This window comes from Struthio camelus, chromosome 6, assembly GCF_040807025.1.
Source record: "Struthio camelus isolate bStrCam1 chromosome 6, bStrCam1.hap1, whole genome shotgun sequence".
NCBI lineage: Eukaryota > Metazoa > Chordata > Aves > Struthioniformes > Struthionidae > Struthio > Struthio camelus.
The window spans coordinates 42,107,433-42,126,128 of record NC_090947.1 but is presented as its reverse complement, the minus strand read 5'-3'; the positions used below and the strand labels follow the sequence as shown (position 1 = coordinate 42,126,128).

At 44.1% G+C, this 18,696-nt stretch overlaps 1 long non-coding RNA gene across 2 annotated transcripts in view; it reads right to left on the bottom strand.

Annotated features, from left to right (window-relative positions):
- Positions 1 to 5,249: 5,249 nt before the first annotated feature.
- LOC104145697 (uncharacterized) overlaps positions 5,250 to 18,696 on the bottom strand; it is a 30,626-nt gene continuing 17,179 nt past the window's right edge. Inside the window, exons 5-6 of one of the 2 annotated variants that reach the window (XR_011141993.1) lie at positions 13,466 to 13,909; positions 5,250 to 7,145 (exon numbers count right to left, since the gene is read on the bottom strand). This is a non-coding gene — a long non-coding RNA (uncharacterized lncRNA). Of the gene's footprint in view, positions 7,146 to 13,043; positions 13,910 to 18,696 lie in introns of those variants that run through there. The other variant, XR_694403.2, reaches the window with a different exon arrangement.

Here is an 18,696-nt window from a genome sequence, read left to right as displayed (position 1 = left end):
TGACTTAATAGGTGTTTGCACTACATCTGGCACCATTTGGTCTTAATCTCAGCTGGGACATGAAGTCTCTACTATTAAACGAATAATTAATAATGATTAGGTCCTAAAGCAGCAATGCGGCCAGTATGTGAAACTCCACTAACCTTACTCACTCCTATTACTTTTCTATTTCTTCTAATGCCTGCTACCTTCAGTTAACTCAGGAAACCAGGGATTACTTCAGAGCCACTTCTGCACTGAGGGGCAAGAGATACTCCTATTCAGTAGGCCACTGGGTACTTTCTCTCCTTCTTAGAAAATAAAAGTTAAACTAGAAATTAAGCTAAATGTGAATATAAAGTCTTATGAAAACTTATAATGTATTCTTGTAACAGAACTATGTTATGCATAATATAAACAGCTATATGTAAGGGAGATCACTGCTCTGTTTCAGGAAGTAATAGCTAAAGAAGCATTTATTTATTTCTGACAATTAATGGACATAAAAGCCTATGTATTATCTAAAGAGGAGAAGATTAAAGGAGGGAAGTAGCTTACACTATTGGATTGGCTGCACCAAAACAAATAGCCTCACAACTTCATTTTGTACAGAGCCTTCCATAAAGTCTGGATAATAAAATGCTTTACAGAGAGCAGAGAAGGAGGGAGGAAGCAAAAAGCAGAACAGATATGTTTTCAGCTGAGATTGGATATGAAGCAGTAAAGCTGTGCCAAGCAGCAGGAGCTGCAGAGTAGAAGGCTCTCACACCAGCAAAGGCAGGAACCCAGGAGAAGTCAGGGAGAGGGCTGGGGTTAGGCTAAGCAGGAAAAAAAAGGTGGGGGGGAGGGGGTAAAAAGACAAGGAGCCAAATTCTTCTCTTGGTTCCACCAACGCAACCCCACTGACATCAATGGGTGTAACTGAGAACAGAGCCAACCTAACGTAGCCTGACAGAAATACAGAGAGAGTTTGAAAACAAACAGGACGGTTCTGATCAGTAAACTAAGATGAATGGGGAGCTTGTGGGGGAGCTGTTGGCCAATCTGTCACAGCTCTCCAAAAGCCAGCTCCCTCCGAAAAGCGCAGACTGCAACTACTGCACTCCATTAGAAAAGCCCTGACGACAAACGCCTGTCCTTGTGGCCCCACGACCCACAGAGCTGCTGGCACATCCATTTGGTACTTTCATTCGGTCAATTCCCTGTTTGAACCCTGCAGCATTTAGTGCACAAGTCCCATTAGCACTAATAGATTACGGGTCTGAAGGCTCCCTCAGACTGTGTGGAGGGCACTACCAGGGCGTGCGCGGATGGCGGCGCTCACAGCAAGTCTGCAAGTGCTGCAGCCCCCTTCCTGGGTGCTGGGCCAGGGCCCAGCCCATGCCAGCACCCTTTCTGCCTCTCCTCTGCAATAGCCCACACTGGTTGGTGGACTGGCAAGGAGACACCTGCTCCCTCAGAGGCATGAGGCATGACCTAAAAAACACTGCCCCAGGCCCCAGTCTGTCCCTCCATCTCACAGCAGCAGCTCTGTGCACTAGATGTCCAGCAAAGCTAGAGCGAGCAGGTGATCACTGGGCTGAGATTAAGAGAATAACTAGCCTCAAAGAATGTAAATACTGCCCTAGGACAAAGCAAGCCAAACAAACAGTAAGCAATTGTACCTTGAAGAACTAATCCTCGCCCCACAGGGCAACTGCAGAGCCCACGTTTGCTCTGGTCTCTGGCCTATGACTCTAGGGTTGCCCAGTAGTAAATCCACTCACTGCAAACTGCTTGGCTATAGACAAGAGACCTTGGAGAACAGCTCCAGGCTCTCTTTATATAGCTCCTGGACCACAAAACATCGGCACCCTCTGCCAGGAAGACAAGGGGCAAACCATATCTCAGGTCTCCTTCCGGCAGAGCCATACTCTTCCTTGATGTCCACATCCAAATCCTTACTGTGACCTCTGACAGCATGTGATGGCAGTGAGGAGCAACTCTGGCAAGTCCTCCCCCACCTCGATGGTCACCAGGGCCATGGGGCAAGAGGGCCAGCACAGTTGGTGGGAAGGAGTCACGAATTACCAGCCTGGCACAATGTCCTTGCAGCATGGGGCAGGAGCACAGGTCCCCAGAGACAAAGGGAGCCCTGACGATCCTCCTCCAAGCCATGGCTTAAGGCTTGGGTTAAGGATTGCACGAGTTAAGGTTCGTCTTCCTCTTCAATCATTTTATCAGTGCCCCGGGGGCAAAAAGGGTGGACGCTGGACACAGGGCTGTTTCCTACAACTTCATCAGTATTGCAGGAAAAGGCCCTGCAACAGAAACTGGCTGTACAGACTACTCTTTAGTGTGGCAAAAAGACAAATCATAGGGAGAAACGGAGAGAGGAGATGTTATCTGCCAAATTACAGAACCACTGTGATTATTTCTGGATTCTGAACACCAGCTCTGACTGCCATGAAATGTAAAAGACCAGATTCAATAAAAAATTATTTCCAGCTTCACCAGCATAGAAATCCATGCAAGACTTAAAATAAAACTCTATTTCTCCAGGCTTGCGCTGTCTTGTGCTGACTTCAGTGGCGTGCGAAGTAAACACATTTTTATAGAATCTCACCCTAGATTACTTTCAAAAGTAGTTTTTCACAATATATTTGTTTGGTAGATTTTGCTGTCTCTTCCTCTTTTTCTATTTTCAGATAGCTTTGCCTAGTAGGAAATGGATAAATAAATGTAGATCTTTTCACAGTTACTCAACATTTAAATATTGATCCACCAGAAAAATAATTCGGAGTGTGTGGGGGACACACACATATTCCTTAGTTCTCTAATCCTTGTTAGAAAAAATGTCCAAATAGTCATTTTGCAAAGTTGCTCTGAGTACACAGACAGCTGTTCCTCATACATACTGCAAATGTTTCTTTTAAATTCCTGAGGACGCAAGAGTTTGATACAAAGCCAGTACCTCTAGAAACGGAGAAAACTAAACACACCCCATACTGATGCTTTTACTGTCCCAACAAACTTTCTCCCACAACTAAAATGTTAAAACTTTTACCCCACATCCCACATTGTGAGATTAGTCCAATAACTAATGTTCTGTCCAAGTAAAATACATTTTGTCATTGCTTGAAAATGTTACCTTTCACAGAAGTATAGTATTTCTGACCAGCAGGGAACATATGTCAACATTATCTATTATTACACAATGTCAGGACCAGAAAGGGAAGGTGGGTGGTGGATGTTAATAACAACTTAAGCGATTTTCTAAAAGAGGCATTTGAGAAGTACAAAGCCAGAAGTTTTAAATGTTTTGTCTCTTTGTAGCTGTGTCAGCAACCTGCCCCCACCACTAGCGCAAACCTAATTCTGACTGTGACCCAGTGCCTAGTTCTCTTTTCAATTTGAGCCAACACATTGCTAAACTGGAAAGTTTGAAAAATACCTTAGAAAACTTCTCCACCAAAAGGAAAGAGAAAAAAGAAAAGAAAAGAAAAGAAAAACAAAAACTTAAGATCAGTACTGGTGGAAGTGTTAAGGCTGTGATCCTAAGACACAGATTTTTCTCTTCCCTTTTTTTAACAGCACGTTAAGCTGTTTTTTTGTGCACTGTTACTCATAACTGTGTTTGTTTGCGGAGTGTCTTAAAAATAAGATTAATTTAAAGATTTTTTCTTGACGGTAGAAAGATTTTATTTCAAGATTTTTTCCTGACGGCCCCACGTGGTCGGCTATTACAGAAATTATCTAGTGGTTCAATCACTGACCCAGGAATTTGGAAATTCAGTTTCAGTTCCATGTCCTGCCACCGATTTCTTGTGTGCCACAAGTCATGTCACTTAGTCCTCCTGTGCCTCAGTTCCCTGCCTGCAGCCCCAGCCAGCAGCCTTTCCTTACCTCTCGGAGGTGTTTTACGGTTGCATATGTCAAAGACAGATATAGCTACAGCAAAAGGGCCTTTGAAATACCTAAAATAAACAGATAGCAAACTGCAGTGTTTACTTACCACACGCATGCAAGATTTAACTTTGATAGGCAAATACAAGTGGCTGAAGCTGCATGCTCAGCTCTTGGGAGTCACTCCAAGATAGCGCCTGGATCCCGAACCGCAGACCTTTCAGATGCGCCGTAGGACAGGTTAAATGCCCCTCGTTGCTCCCTCTGCGCTACACAGGATGTGGGGCTATTTTGGTAGCTTTAAGGTGACCAGACAAACATTCCTGGCATGAACCCTCATGTAAAAACCTAGCTGTAGGAAAACTTGGGAGACTCCCACTTCCTCACCAGAAACCCTGCAAACAGAAATTAAACAGGCAAACGCTCACGCTGAATAAATCAAAGGGAGCCGAACCGCACAGTGATGCTGTATTCAGACACATTTCCAGTAATATAGTTATTACTGAAAATAATGCACTGAAATTAGTGTCCTCAGCGCCTCTCTTCCATATTTTGGCGCTAAATCAGAGGAGAATAAAGTCGGGGGACGAAGGTCTGTGGCAGTTACCCCTGTGGAAAGCAGCAGTGCCGTCCCCCTGTCCGGAGACACCTTTCCCTGTGCGCGGAGGCAGCTGAGGGCCAAAGCAGGCCAGGGTCGAGCACACAGGTCCGTGAGCACTGCAAGGGGAAGAAGAAAATGCCATTTTCTTTAAAACAATCGCCGCCTGTGAGGCACACTGGATGCAGGTATGTCTTAAGCAGAATGCTGTTTCCATGAACCCCAGCAAAAGAAAGCACACTACAAGCAATTTCTAACCTCAAAACCATCATGGGCAGAGGCATGTTCTCCATGCTGGTCCCTATCACTCCCAGCACGGGAGGGAGTTTCAGGGTAGGGGAACCCCACACAAGGCAGCCCCATCAGCTGTGGAGGTCAGAGCTGTGCCGCAGGCACCAGACCCGGAGCCATGTGTGGTGGCTGCACAAAATGGCGCCCGCCTCCCCGCAATGGGCCGCGTGGCAGCTGCACAAAATGGCGCCCGCCTCCCTGGCCGCCCCGCAATGGGCGCCCGGCATCTCTGAGTCGTAGGTTTGCCGTTAATCCCCGTTTCCACATAGCCTCGGAAAATACGCTACGGGCCTCATGTTCCGTTTCAAAATGTGGATCTGAGTATTTAAAAAGAAAAATGACTTTCCCCGCCACAGACGTGGCAGTGTCGAAGTTGCCTCACTTTTTTTTTCTTTATTTTTCTTTTCATATCTGTTTACAAAATCCATGTAATTTCTTTGCAGTTTGTTCTTTCCCCAAAAGCAAATCCTTCAGGGTATTTATTCCCCTCAAAATACAAATTATTCTGTTCCCCGGTAATTATCTGTTTTGCATACAGTTACACAGCTGAATCAGAAGCAGCAAGATATGAATAAATATATAAATAATGGACACACCGAGGTGTAGTTTCTCATGTTTAACATAACACAGGGGAATACATTTTTATAGCAAGCCAGTAAATGTTGTAAACTGATGTTTTCAATTCCAGTGACTTAGAATTAACTTCTAACTGTGAGATCTAAACTAGCTGCAGTCTTTTATAATCTCCTGCTTTAAAGCTATAACGATTTTTTTTTCCATCTGCTGTTAAAGAAGAAATTGCGTTTTACTAGGAGATGGTAAAGGTAAACCACAGAAGAAGCGTGCTCCGAACTGCTTCAATATGATTATTTTTGTTCCGTGCGATGTCACTGGGGGACGTAAAGGCGGGAGCGCAGTTGGGTGATGGGAAGGAAGTGCCGTAAGCGCAGGAGGACACGGTGTTTGCTGACACTTATGGAGCTTACATGGAAGAAAAGAGGGGAGGGGAGAATATATCCAAAAACGTAGGGAAAAGCTCTCCTGCGCTCTCCGGCCGAAGGCCTGGCGCCGTGGCCGCTCGCCCTGCTCCTCCAGGCGCGAGGACCTGCCGGGATCCCCGCGGTCCCTTCGAAGGCCGAGCGCCCGGCAGCTTGCAGGGCCGGAGCCGACTCCTTCAGGAGCGAGGTTGGGGCTGTGAACTCCCCGCTGAGCCTGGATCTGGAGTTTAAATCCAAGGTTTTGGGTTTGGCCCCGTCTCGAGTAGAAAAAGGATTAAAAAAAAAAAAAGAAGAAGAAAAAAGAGATGAGCAGATAATTGTACGAACTTAAAAGCCGGTGCTGCATTCTTTTAAAATTACAAATTAAGCTATAAGTGATTCCAAACTATGCTGTTTTTATTAAAAATGACTTAATAATCTAATCTTTCTTTCCTTTCTTTTATTTTGGAATTTATCCTATATCCTAGTAATCGTGCATAGAAATTACACAATACTACGCTGGATAGTCCTGACAATATAAACACAATTGTTTATCCAGAAGCATTATAGGTTCATGCAAAAATATGGCATTTAAAGCTTGTGGTCAGATCAAGAAACCACAAGTATAATTGTTTGTTTATCCAGCCAAGCATTACTCTGTAGCGTAAGTTTATGGGGGTTTTGCATTTATTTATTTATCTCCAAATCGTTCCAAATTAAAGTTATAGAGTGAAAATAAATGATTAAAGGCAAACAACTTCAGTCCGCGCGGGCGGAAGGCCGTTTTAATATGTAAATTGTTCCTTTGTCATAGCTTGTATTACTGGGTTTTTCATGCTTCCATAGAAGCTCCATGATAACAGGACCCTTTGGTGGAATTTCTACATATTTTCTCTGTAGTTCAGGGCAGCTGGTTTCTTTCCTCTCGGAGGAGAAAAGCTGAAGTATATTTATCACTCCAGCAGTGACTCAAAACAAACAGGAAGTCTTCATCAGCAGACTCCTGGGCAAGGCAGATACTAAGGTACTGGCAGAAAGGAAACAGAGGCCTTCGTCTGTGGGAGTCAGACATACAGCGCATATTGCAGTTACAGCAGATAACTAGATTAGAGATCCACCAAATTATTTTTAAAGTCTTTAAAAAAAAAAAAAAGGAAATCCCAGGATACTCTGGGGGTGAGCGGAGAGAGGACCTCCTCGCGGAGCGTCCCGCTGAATTTCTCCGCGCCGGAGGGGCCGGATCCGGCGGCCGAGCGCCTGACACTCTGCGTGAACCTACGAGCGAAAGGAAACCTGCGAGCAGGCTATTCTGAGCGATTTCACTTTGATCCGGCTGCTTCGGAAAACCGCTCCTTTCGCCTGAGTGATTCCTTCTTTTAAAGCAGGGGTTTCCGGTAGGGATGGCCTTCTTGTGACTAGAAGGGAGGGAAAAGAAAAAAAAAAGAATAATAAAACATAGTTAGTGTGTTTAACCATTAACGTGATTATTAACATTCACAGCCAGTTTTTTAGGAAAGCCTCTGAAAACAGACAAATAAATGTCCTGGCAGCAAATGCCTCCTCCTATATCAATTAGGGACCATTCTGACACAGGAACTACTCTGCTGTTAGTTGGGGTTTTTTTCTACCAATGTGCAAACATTAAACTAAAATACTTCTGTCCATTTTGGAAAAAAAAAAAAAAGGAGCATGAGAGGGCAAAGCAGGCCCTGGGGAGATAACCTAGGGCTGATTCAGCAGGGGCAAGGGAGCTATAAGCTCCCGTGAGCTTCCTGCATTGTCCTCCCCGCAGCAGCACAGCTGCCATGCTTCCTGCAGATACCCCATCTTCTCACCAAATAACACACAGGACCCATTCTACTCGGCTCTCCACCACGCAGACCTCTTGGAGACTTCTCAGTTAAATAGCTGCCTTTAAAAGGGATAATCATGCTGGGAAGCTCCAAGTGTCCCACAGCGCTGAAGCACGTGCTGGAGCTGAAACACGAGCAATGCCATTTGAGTTGTGCTCACGGGCTCGGTGATTTGTCATATTAAGGAAATCATGTTTTGGGGTTGTTTGCTGCAGTGGGGACTTCCTTGGTATCAAGGTGCAACCCAACCTGTGATTGAGTTACCAACCTGTCCAGCTGAGGGCAAAGTAAGCTTCTAACTGTTCTGGCCAGGACAAGTAGGGTAGATAGGCAAGGAGCAGAAAGACGAGGAAAATAAGAATATGAAATTAGTTGAAAATTGATTTTTTTCCAACCATACACCTTGTTTAACATCCAGTCCAAAGCTGTTCACTTTGCACCCACCTTAAATGCAAACTCTGGCTTAGGATTCTCCTAAGCTCCCAGCCCACGGAGGCTGGGAGAGTCACTATGCACTTTCCCTATTCTTATGCTTCTCCCCAAACATCTGCTGTTCACTGCTGCCAAAGACAGTATACTGTGATACCTTTGGTCTGCCCATTATGCTCTTATATCCAGAACTGGCAGGAAATGGCAGAGCTGGTCATTGCACTCTTTTTGATGGTTAAAAGGAGAGTTCTGCACCTTGAAATGTATGAATGCCTTCCTGCTGTAGATAGCTGCAGTGCTGAACGCCAGCCATGCCTGGAGACGTGCCCTTTTCAGCCAGCTGTGCATCTCCATCTAGGATGGGCCTGGAAGGGAGAGTCCTACAGCATTTTCATATGTCAGTCTGGACTTGGTTTGAACTGCTCACTGCCAGTCCTCCAAAGCAGCAGACCTCATGTCCTTATCACTTAACTGCACCCTGTGACACCTAACCTCAATGTCTGACCGCAAAAATCCAGCTCTCTATTAATAAGGGTGACTTTTTAGCTGCATACCTAAGGTGCATGGAACTGATAGAGGGAACACCAGAAATTCAGATGCAAACACTACCCAACTATCTAAACAACAGTATGAAGTCACCGTAACCTGAGACATGCCAGACTGAATAAGCATGAGCGGTGAAAGAAGCAGTTTAAAACAGTGAGTGCTTCTTACTTGTTCATGTGAAATCTTGACAGGACTGCCCTATGGAAAGCTAGCTGAGGTCTATGTCAGAGAGATGATTATCAAGACCTGCAAGCCAGGACAACTGTTGTTTCGAAGAATCTGTGCCACCACCACACTGACTCTCAGATGTGTCAAGACATAAAGCTGAGCTGGGAGAGTAATGTTGGTAACTTTGGAGGCTCCCTCTAGAAGTCAGACTTTGTATCCCCTCAAGGAGTGGTCCGGTCTGGCCAGCATCTCTGTCAGTGACAAGGAAGGCAAACCTGGTGAAGGTCTTTGTATATCATGCAGTAGGTGAGAAGGTTAAATTAACAAGGAGCAGAACGCAATAGGGTTGTGAAGCAGGAATATGCAACATACAGGTGCTTGAAACATCCTGCTACCAAAGCTAGCCCTTCCCAGCACAGGACATTTTTGCCTCAGTCAAACACATAAGCTTTACTGGAACATGATATCAACTACATACCAACCTCATCAGGCAGCCAAAACTCCAGAGCATTACAGAGTCTGGACAGCCCATAGTGACTGAGGCTTCCCAGGCCGTCCTCATCACTGCATCTGACTGACCCACAACCAAACTTAGGATGGCTCTGCAGGGACCCATGCCAACACCAAGCTGTTAGTCTGCAATGCCCATTCCTGCTTCTGGGGGACATGAAATAGCACAAGACTTCTCCCTCCTTCCAGAAGGGTCATGCTGGGAAGCAACTCAGAACAGTCAAGCACTGCTTGGAGCTCTCTGAACCACAGAGATGGTAGCTCCCTTCAGACTCTTTCATTTTGCTTACACCCTTCACTTCCTTTTTCCGCTGCAGTCACAGGGACAGACTTCCTTCCTGTCCAGGTCATTAGTTTTGTTCCCCTATAAAATGAGAGAATAATATTTCTTCTTGATAAGAGAAATGATATCTTTTGGGTGGACATTTTATTGGTATACGAGCCCCTACAGACTGGGGAAGCCATGTTAAGCAAATCCCTTAATGTTATAATGGATAGTTAAAATGGGATGAGACAGGATGTACCTGATGATAGCAGGTCTCTGTGGTATCCATACCTTTGTTAAAATTCTGCTGATGGTGGGTTCATCATAGAAATCATAGAAGTGCTGGCTGAAAGGGACTTCTGAAAGCCATCCGGTCCAACCTCTCACTGGAAGTAGGACTATCACCAATGCTAGACCAGGTCAGCCTGGCTTCCTCTAACCAAGTTTTGAAAATTCCAAGGATGGATTCTGGACCATTATAGCAGGGCTGCACTTACCTCCTAGCAGATTTATTTTTTCCTAATGCCCAGTCTGGATCTTACAAGCTCCAAACTGTGGATGCTGTCCTCTGACTACCAAGAAGAGTTTGGCTTCAACATCTTTGTCACTATCCTTCAGGTACCTGTTAGCTGCCATTAGATCACCCTCAGCTCTCTCTTTGCCAGATTAAAAACCATCTATCTCATCCTCTTTATGTAGATCATGTGCCCTAGTGCCCTAACCACCTAAATAGCCCTTTGCTGGACCCTCTGTGGCTTCTTGACATTGAACTAGGGGCTCCCAAACTAGACAAAATATTCTAGATGCAATCTCACCAGTGCCAAATAAAGGGGAATATAGTAATTTTGCTCCGTTGTCTGGCTGTGGCTTTTCCTAATGTAGCCCAGCATGAAGTTTGTCCTATCCATTATGTAGAGATGCTACTGGCTTTCATTCCTCTTGGCGTCCACCATAACACCCGGGTCTTTTCTAGCAGGACTGTTAATAAACCAGTCAGTTCCCTGCCCGTATCAATGAATGGGGTTGTTCTGTCACAGATACAAACCTTGCATTTTAATTGTTGGACTCCATTAGGCATATGCAGGCTATTCCTCATGATCCTCCATGTCCCTCTGGACTGTAGTACAGCAACCCCACCATCACCATTAGTGTGCAAATTTGCTGAGTGCTCATCCTATCTTAACTTTCAGGTCGTTAATGAAGATATCAAACAGTATCATCCCTGCTATCAGCCCCCCCGCTGCCAGCTGGCCATAAAGCTGTTGACTCCTATTCCTTCTTACCCGTTACTCCAAATGGGTTGCCCAGTTGAGACAAGGTGGCCTATACACGCTCTGTGTGGTGGAGAGCCGAGCAGAACGGGTCCTGTGTGTTATAGGCCTGCGGCCCCTCGACTATAACTGTACCTCACTCCAGCAGTGAGACATTTTCAGTAGCTACCTACAATCAGGTTTAACAGGTCCCGTGCATATTTAATGTTTATGTCCAACCTATGAAGCCTTGGTTTGGAAATGGCAACTCTGTTTAGCAGATGAGTCCTTTGGCTGCTCACTTAAAAGCAGCTTCAGTAACACACTCCATTTTATATTTCACCAGCTAAACACCTTAAAGAATGAAACAATTATAACAAGCGCAGCACTAAAGATATGATTTGCAAGATGTGATGAGCAAGTGGCAGAGCTGAGAATGGAATAAAGATCTGTAACTCATATTCAGTGCTCTACCTGTGCAAACCTCAGAAATATCCATGTAATCATTAGAAAACTCTTGGCAAATATTAACTGCTGTGCCTACAGGTTAGCTTTGTAAGCATGTTAGAGCAGTCTTTGGGCTGCTCTGGCTAGCTCGTATTAATCTTGATTTACCATCTGCTAGCCAAGCAAAGCTAGAGTGCAACATATTTCCACCACATGTCTTTCCATCCCGTTCTTTGCCTCTGGCACACTTTTTACAGTCAGGGTTGTGGAAAGCAGTTACTGTGCGATGCCAGGCTTTGTCTGCTGGGAGACTCCAGATCTGGAGGGATGCAACCCTTTGTACTGCATGAGTGGCACCAAAGAAACCCAGCAAGGCAGAGACCCAGCTCCTGAAGTGAAAGAAAAGGCTCTGTGATCTCAGCATTTGATCTTCAACCAACTGCATTCAAAATATTGGATAGCACAGGCCTTTTGAAGCTGTTCTCCAAGTGATATAGGATTATTGGCTTCAGTGATGAAGTGCACTAGTCATGACTGGTTGACTGAAGGAATTCTTTTCCTTGGCGTTGTTATGTGTCATCTTGTTTGATTACATTATTTCTTCTTCTCAAATATGTATTTTGCTCCTACGAATCTTTTGAACAATTCTATGTCATAACCCCAATGTCTGCACATTTCTCTGTAGCATATTGCACAGAGTCCAAAATTCATATTCTGGGAATTTGCCCATGTGCCACATAGTACTGCAACAAACCTGAAATGCCATCCTGCCGACAGACCTGACAATTGGCCAGAATGAAGGCTACTACTTGGCCACCCCAAAAAACAAACACATACACACACACTCTCTCCCATTGAAGATGGCACTCAGGCAATCTAAATGTCACTCTAAATTTTATCTGTAATTGATTTTTATCACCATTCATTTTGAAAAATAAAAGATGCATTTTCCAAGCTGATATTCACGTGTAATATTTAAATCCTAATTCTTAAGGAGGGTCAAATACAAAATTGGAAGAATTGAGGGGAATTCATATGGAATCCAGAATCAAAGAGGAGAGGATGAAAGCAGAGAAGTGTTCTGCATTCAACAGCTTAAGTCCTGCTCAACTCCATGATGACAAACAAACAAACAAAACCCGTGTCTCTTTTTCTCAGCTCAGTGATTACAGCAAACCCACAGTGCCAGCTTCAGACTGGCAAGGCAACTAGCAATGCTCACAATAACAAATTCAATGGATTTTTTTATTATTATTTGGTATGAGTTGATTTAATTGTCGGGTTCTTTCACACTCTCACCTATTTCCTCACCACCAGTTGAGGGATACTTCTGTTTCCACTGCTATTGTTTCAGGCTTGTGAAATAGCAAAAACTAAGGAATGAGGGGGAAAAATCAGGTAGGTATACTGCACACACAGAAGAAGTGTGAAATACGCTCTTTCCTTTTAAACTCACCAGCTTAAAAGCACATGTGAAAAAGGAACCCAGGAAACCCAGGTTGCCACAATAATTCCCATCTGCCTAAAGACTCTCACCCAGGAAAGGTGTCTCTGATGTTATCTAGGTGTCATCCAAACAAAACATTTCCAAAAGAGGCACTTGCCACCCTTTTTTCCCCCTCTTTCTAATTCAGCATTTCAGCTTGCAGAAACATTTTTAGCAAAAAAACCCCAAACCAAACAAAAAACAAACAAAACAAACAAAAGCAAACAAATAATTGAAGAGTTCTATATCAGGAGAGAGATGAACTTGCAAAGCACTTCGATGTCAGGGACCCTATTTTGGCTCCACTACCATTCTGTGTTCCTCTGAACATTGAGAATACTAATTTAGACTTAGGGCGTTGGGGAAAAGCTCTCCTGTTTTAAACACGGAAAACTGTTATTCAGTTATTTCTTGAACAAATACACTTCAAACAATGTGAAGGAAATGGCACTTCCCATTTATATACGAATTTACCAACAATAATCACTCTGAAAAGGACAAAGACTATTCCAGGTTTATAAGGACCGTCCGTTATAATGTACTGTCCCATCCAACAGGGTGTGTAGGCCTCCCAGGAGCTGAGAAACTTAAAAGAAAGTTCTCTGAAACCTTCAGTAAGGTCCACTGCCCATCGGCACTATTCCAACACAAACGAAGTAGTAAATTATCTTGTTCCAAAGTAGCATTCATTAGGGCGGATCTGCCTTTGGGATACTCTCGTTATGAGTTAGGATCTCTTGCACGTCCATCTCCCACGAGACTTTCTCCCCACGCAGCTCACCTTTGGCGACACTGGAATTCATTTCCCACCATGTCAGATGTACAGACTCACAGGCAGGTTCTGATCTTATTTATGCCACCGCAATACGAAAGAACTCCTTCAAAGCAATAGGTTACCCTATTTTGGGGTAGATTTTAAGAGGAGCAGAGCCTGTACCACAAAGTGTAACTCTCTTTCCTATAGCAGAAAAACAGGCAATTTTCTGCTCTGTGCTATACCTATGCAAATCAGGAGCAAACATAATGATGTTACCAGGGTCATGCTGAAGGAGCCCATCAGCAGAATTTGGCAGGGGCAGCAACAACCATAGGGGAGATAAGATAAGGCTGTAGGCTTTAAAGGTTGAGAAATAGAAGTATCAGGATTACCAGAGCCTTTATAGCCAACTGAGACTGTTCTCCCACCCTCTTCTAGGAAACAAAAACTCATCCTTTGCACTTCACCCTAAGGGAGGAAAATAATCATTATCTTTACATTATAAAGATACATAAAATAATTGTCCCTTTAAGATGTAGACATGCCTGAACAAAGTAACCACATGTGTGTATGGTTGTAATTTTTATCCATTGCAACATAGCCTACCCTTACCATTATCCTCTCTCATTAGGTCATTTCTAAAATTTAGTTCTTTGTGAACCGTTGGTTTGCATAGCTACTAGTTTTGGCACTATAAATACAAGAAACAACTTGATTGCATGGTGTAGTCTCCTTTGAATTACCGTGTAGGTTAAGTAAAACTAAATATTTCAGATAAAGACAGGCAAAAGGTGTTTTTTCAAACATACCCAGTGAAGGAGTGCATTTCCTGCTTCCCTAATTCAACCTACAGCATCAGACATCTGTAACTATGTTTACATTCCAGCCCTTCACAACTTAATACTGCTTGAAGCATCAATAATATAGGGCACATTTCTGACTGTTCTTTAGATATTTTTTATCTCCATGGGACTTCCTGGTTTGGGATTTTGTAGTTTACAATTTCTCACTAAGAGTAACTAGCTGCAGCATTTGGCCTTAAGAGTTTACATATTATTTACTAGATATAGGCAGCCTATTTTAATTACAGTAAAGAGCCCTGTAGAGGGCTCATCTGTTTTCCCCCCTCCAACTATATCAGTTGGCTTAATAAAGATATTACCACTCCCTATAAACCAGGCTGTAATCAAGTTCTTAGATATCCTAGTATTTATTAACGTATTTTTGCAGCTTTAAAAAATATTTCCTATTATAGATTTTCAAGTAAATATATGCCCGTTGCCTTAATGAAAGCACTGTGATCTTTCTGTAGCTCGCACATATTTTATTAAGTATGTGTGTGTGTGTGTGTGTGTGCGTGTGTGTGCGCACATTCCAGCACTTCTAAGCAAATTGCTCACCCTCCCCAAACTGAGAGTCATCTGCTATTTAGTTGCACAGGCTTCGCTCGTAGTACGAGCTCCCCTGTCTTGGTCATATACAGCTTACGCTTTCTTCTCCCATACCTTTGGGGCTAACAAGGTGTGCATTCTTACAGGCAGATTCGACATTCGGCATAATCCTACCATGTCACACCTCAGCCTCTGATGTCTCTTTGTCTTAATCTAAGTCTTCATATTTCTAATGTGCTCTTTCCACACGTGCTCATGAGATGTCTGACCACTATTGATATAACATTTCACAATTTATTTCATTTCTTTGTTGTTTTGCTGGTAATATCCTTATGTAGAGTTGGCACTACGTGCACCTAAAACTGATTCAGACCAGTTAGGGTTTTGCTGCTATCAGTATTTCTTTGAATCCTACACTTGAAGTCAAGATGAGATGCTGAGACCAGTTTTCTTATTTTACAGGGTTTCTTCCTTCCATAACATATCACATTAGCACCTGAACATCACATATCAAATCAACCGTGTATATTCACAACTCCTCTAACATTTGCAAGTAACATTACTACAAAGGAAAGCTTGAGACAGCTTGATTAAGCAACTTGCCCAAGGTCATACAGGAAGTTGTAGAAGAGTTGAAAACAAAAGCCAGATCTTCTTAGCTCCTGTCCAACCCTCTCTGGAATGAAAAGGCCAAACTGCACTATGGAAATATTAGCAGAGTCATAGATCTCATCATATAAATTTCATAATGAATTCACAACTTAGCAAAGAAAATACACAGAGCTCCCAGCGCTGCTTTCCAAGGAAAAGCTGAAACTGCACAGCAGCAGCTGGGAGCCGTTGCCCGGGTCCTGAGCAGCATCGGCCACAGCAGCAACCCCTCCACTGAAACAGCCCTTCCCCAAAAAGGAATATGAGACAGAAACACTCTGTCTGTGCGTGCACCACTCCGGTCATTTAGCACAAAAGGGTTCCCCGGTCATTTTTCTAGCCACTTTCTTCCTCTTGAAGGAAGTGAAGACAAGTATCTATGAGAAAAGCTGCTGAAGTCATTCAAGAGCGAGTGTGAAATTATTCTGGGTAGCAAAAGGAGTATCCCCAACGTAACAATGGAAGAATTTATGTCTGGTCTTCTCTCTATCTACATAATTCTCAATGATAGCCATAGGAATAAACAATAGTATTGGCCCCTTGGCTGCAGATGGTTCAATGCAGAGGCCCAATTAAGTCGTTTATACTCTAAACACAGGCACAGGAATCCGCTAATGTGGAAGTGCCTGCACAATAGGGCCTAATTCTGAGACCTTTCTGCTCATGCTAAGCACCACCTTGCTCGGAGAAGAGCCCTGTTATCAGTGAGGCTGTTCCCACAGAAAAGTCCTGCTCAACCTAGGAACTCATAGAAGTGCACGTTTACATCTACACTGGGGGGAACCTACAGCCTTGCGAGGAATTCCAGCTCGTACTGAGTGACATGAGTTTGGTGGTCTCAGGCTAGCTCCCACTGGACAAGTGCCCACATCAGAAGATCAACTCGGCAATCACTTTCAATTATCGTTGCTGATGTCAGCGTGAGCGAGAGCAAGAACTGAAGGGGCATTGAGAGCGAATGGCCCCCTTCCGCTGGAGGTGTCTGCCCAGACCCCATGCGCGGACCGTGCCGAAGCCAAGCTGGAAACGCTTGCTGGCCCCATAGACACCGGCCTCATTTGGTTATCCGTCACGGGCATGCACACAAGCGTACGTGTGTGTATACACACAGACAAGCGATTATTAAAGAGCGGTCCCCCTCCCCAAAACCTCTATCAGGTTCAAGTCTCCTTAACATAAACACTTCAAACAGCAAATGCAGTTTCAATACTAATGCCAAAAGCAGATAGAGACGTAGACATTGTCTCCGTACACAGGATGCCGGCTTGACATCATTTCGTAAAGACAATGCTCATGCTCTTTCTTTTGGAATCAAGTAAAAAACTTGGCTGCATATAAAACAACTTCAAAGACACGTTTCTGTGCCAGCCAGGATGCATCAAAGTTGGGAAACTAACGACCCAATTCACCTGATGCCGGTAGCTGATAGAAAAGTACGGGGAAGCTGCTTTTATCAATGTACCTTCCCAACACTTCCTTCCTGCCTGCCGTGCTATTTAAACCCTCCTAGCGTACCTCCAGCTAGACCTGCAGTCTGCCGCCCTTCTCCGCCCTAAGGATGTGAAAGGAAAAAGCAAAGGGAAGCCCTAAAAAAGGAGGCCTGCAAGTTTCTGTGCAGTTACTAGGCAGTCATATCCTTCTGCTTTCCCCTGAAAAATCAAGTATCACCTTATCGTTTCCTCACCAAGATTAACTCCTGCTTCCTGAAGAGTATTTCTGAGGTAGAAAGCAGAGGTGGTGAAAAAAGTGTGTGTGTGGGGGGGGGGGGGGGGAAGAGCTGAAAAGCCCAATCTGTCAAGCTCCATTTTAGAAGAAAGGAAAACTGAAAAGTGAACGTATTTAACATGAGCTATTTCCTGCACTCAGGAGAGAAGAAAGCATGCTACTAACTGTGTGCATGAGGAGATCTGCACTAGTGTTATCTCTGACCTGCAGCTTAGCCCTTGTGTCTCAGCTGCCAAAAAGCTCCTATTCAACGTTATGCTGAGTTCATCAATGCTCCACGTGTCAGGATCCTAACAGGAAAAAGCAGGACAGACAGTCACTCTATTCAACTGCCTGGGGACCCCATGACAACTAAAATCCCCTTGCAGACTGTCCGTATCAACCTACGGCAGGTCAGAGCGCGTAACCCCTCCAGAACCACAAGCCCAGGCCCACACCCTTTCCCCTTGTCAACATTGTCACTTTAAACAGAACATCTAGCCTTATCACAAAACCTGGAGTAAGTATGACAATTAAGATGGATTGCAAAGCCTGCTTGTGCTTTACAATTAACAATAACTTGGCAGCGTGTCCCACGCAACTGTTGGGTGGTATGGCAAGAACTTTATCCCTGCTTAGTATTGCATTAGCATATTTAGTAGGCTGCAAGACATAATTCCTCAGATATGAACATATTTTGTCTTTTCAAAAATCTGCAATTAAGCCATAACGTGCAGGCAGTGTACAGCAGGCAGTAAACTTCGCAGACCCGCCGTTATTAGGGGGACTGCGCTAAAATGGCCCCTTCTGACCTTATGTCAATTATCTGTTTAATAAGGAATCCATTCAATTTAAAAACGCCTTAGCATAGTCTTTGCTAGGAAAAAGGCAATATTCCAGAAGCTATAGCAGTTATTCAATCCTGCATTCACTTTGTTAACAGCAGAGTGCTTAAACGCTTTTTCTGTTTGGGTGGGGGGGTTGTTTTGTTTAAAAGTAGGGGTCGGGTTGTTTTTTTTTTTTTTTAATTTTTGGCTAGAAAAAAAGGTGCATGCTTCCCTCCGGCTACTAATTTAAAAACTTTTTGCATAGTATGCTTGTGATTGTCAGAATAAAAAAAAAGACCAACTCCAGTAGTCAGCACCTTCTCCTGTATGTCACCTCTCCCTCCTTTTCTCGCAAACGTTCTGTTATTTACAGGTAAATTAACAGTCCTTCTAAATTTAATTAAATGCGTTTGAGGAGCAGTTATTTCGAATGGCCTGACTTTATCGATTCCCGCCACGCGGCGCAAGGCACTCTCAGCCCTCTTAGCTTTTTCAGTGTGTTTACGGCATCCGTTTATCCACCCGATCTGATCAGGTGGGGGAGAAGCGAGGATCCTTCTGTGATAACCCGGACGTTGTCCCCCTCGGCATCTGCGTTGCCGGTGGACAGGATATCCTGCCAAATGCAATAAGACCACTGCGTGACCCACCTTGTGGGAGAGGCACCGCGAACGGATTAGAG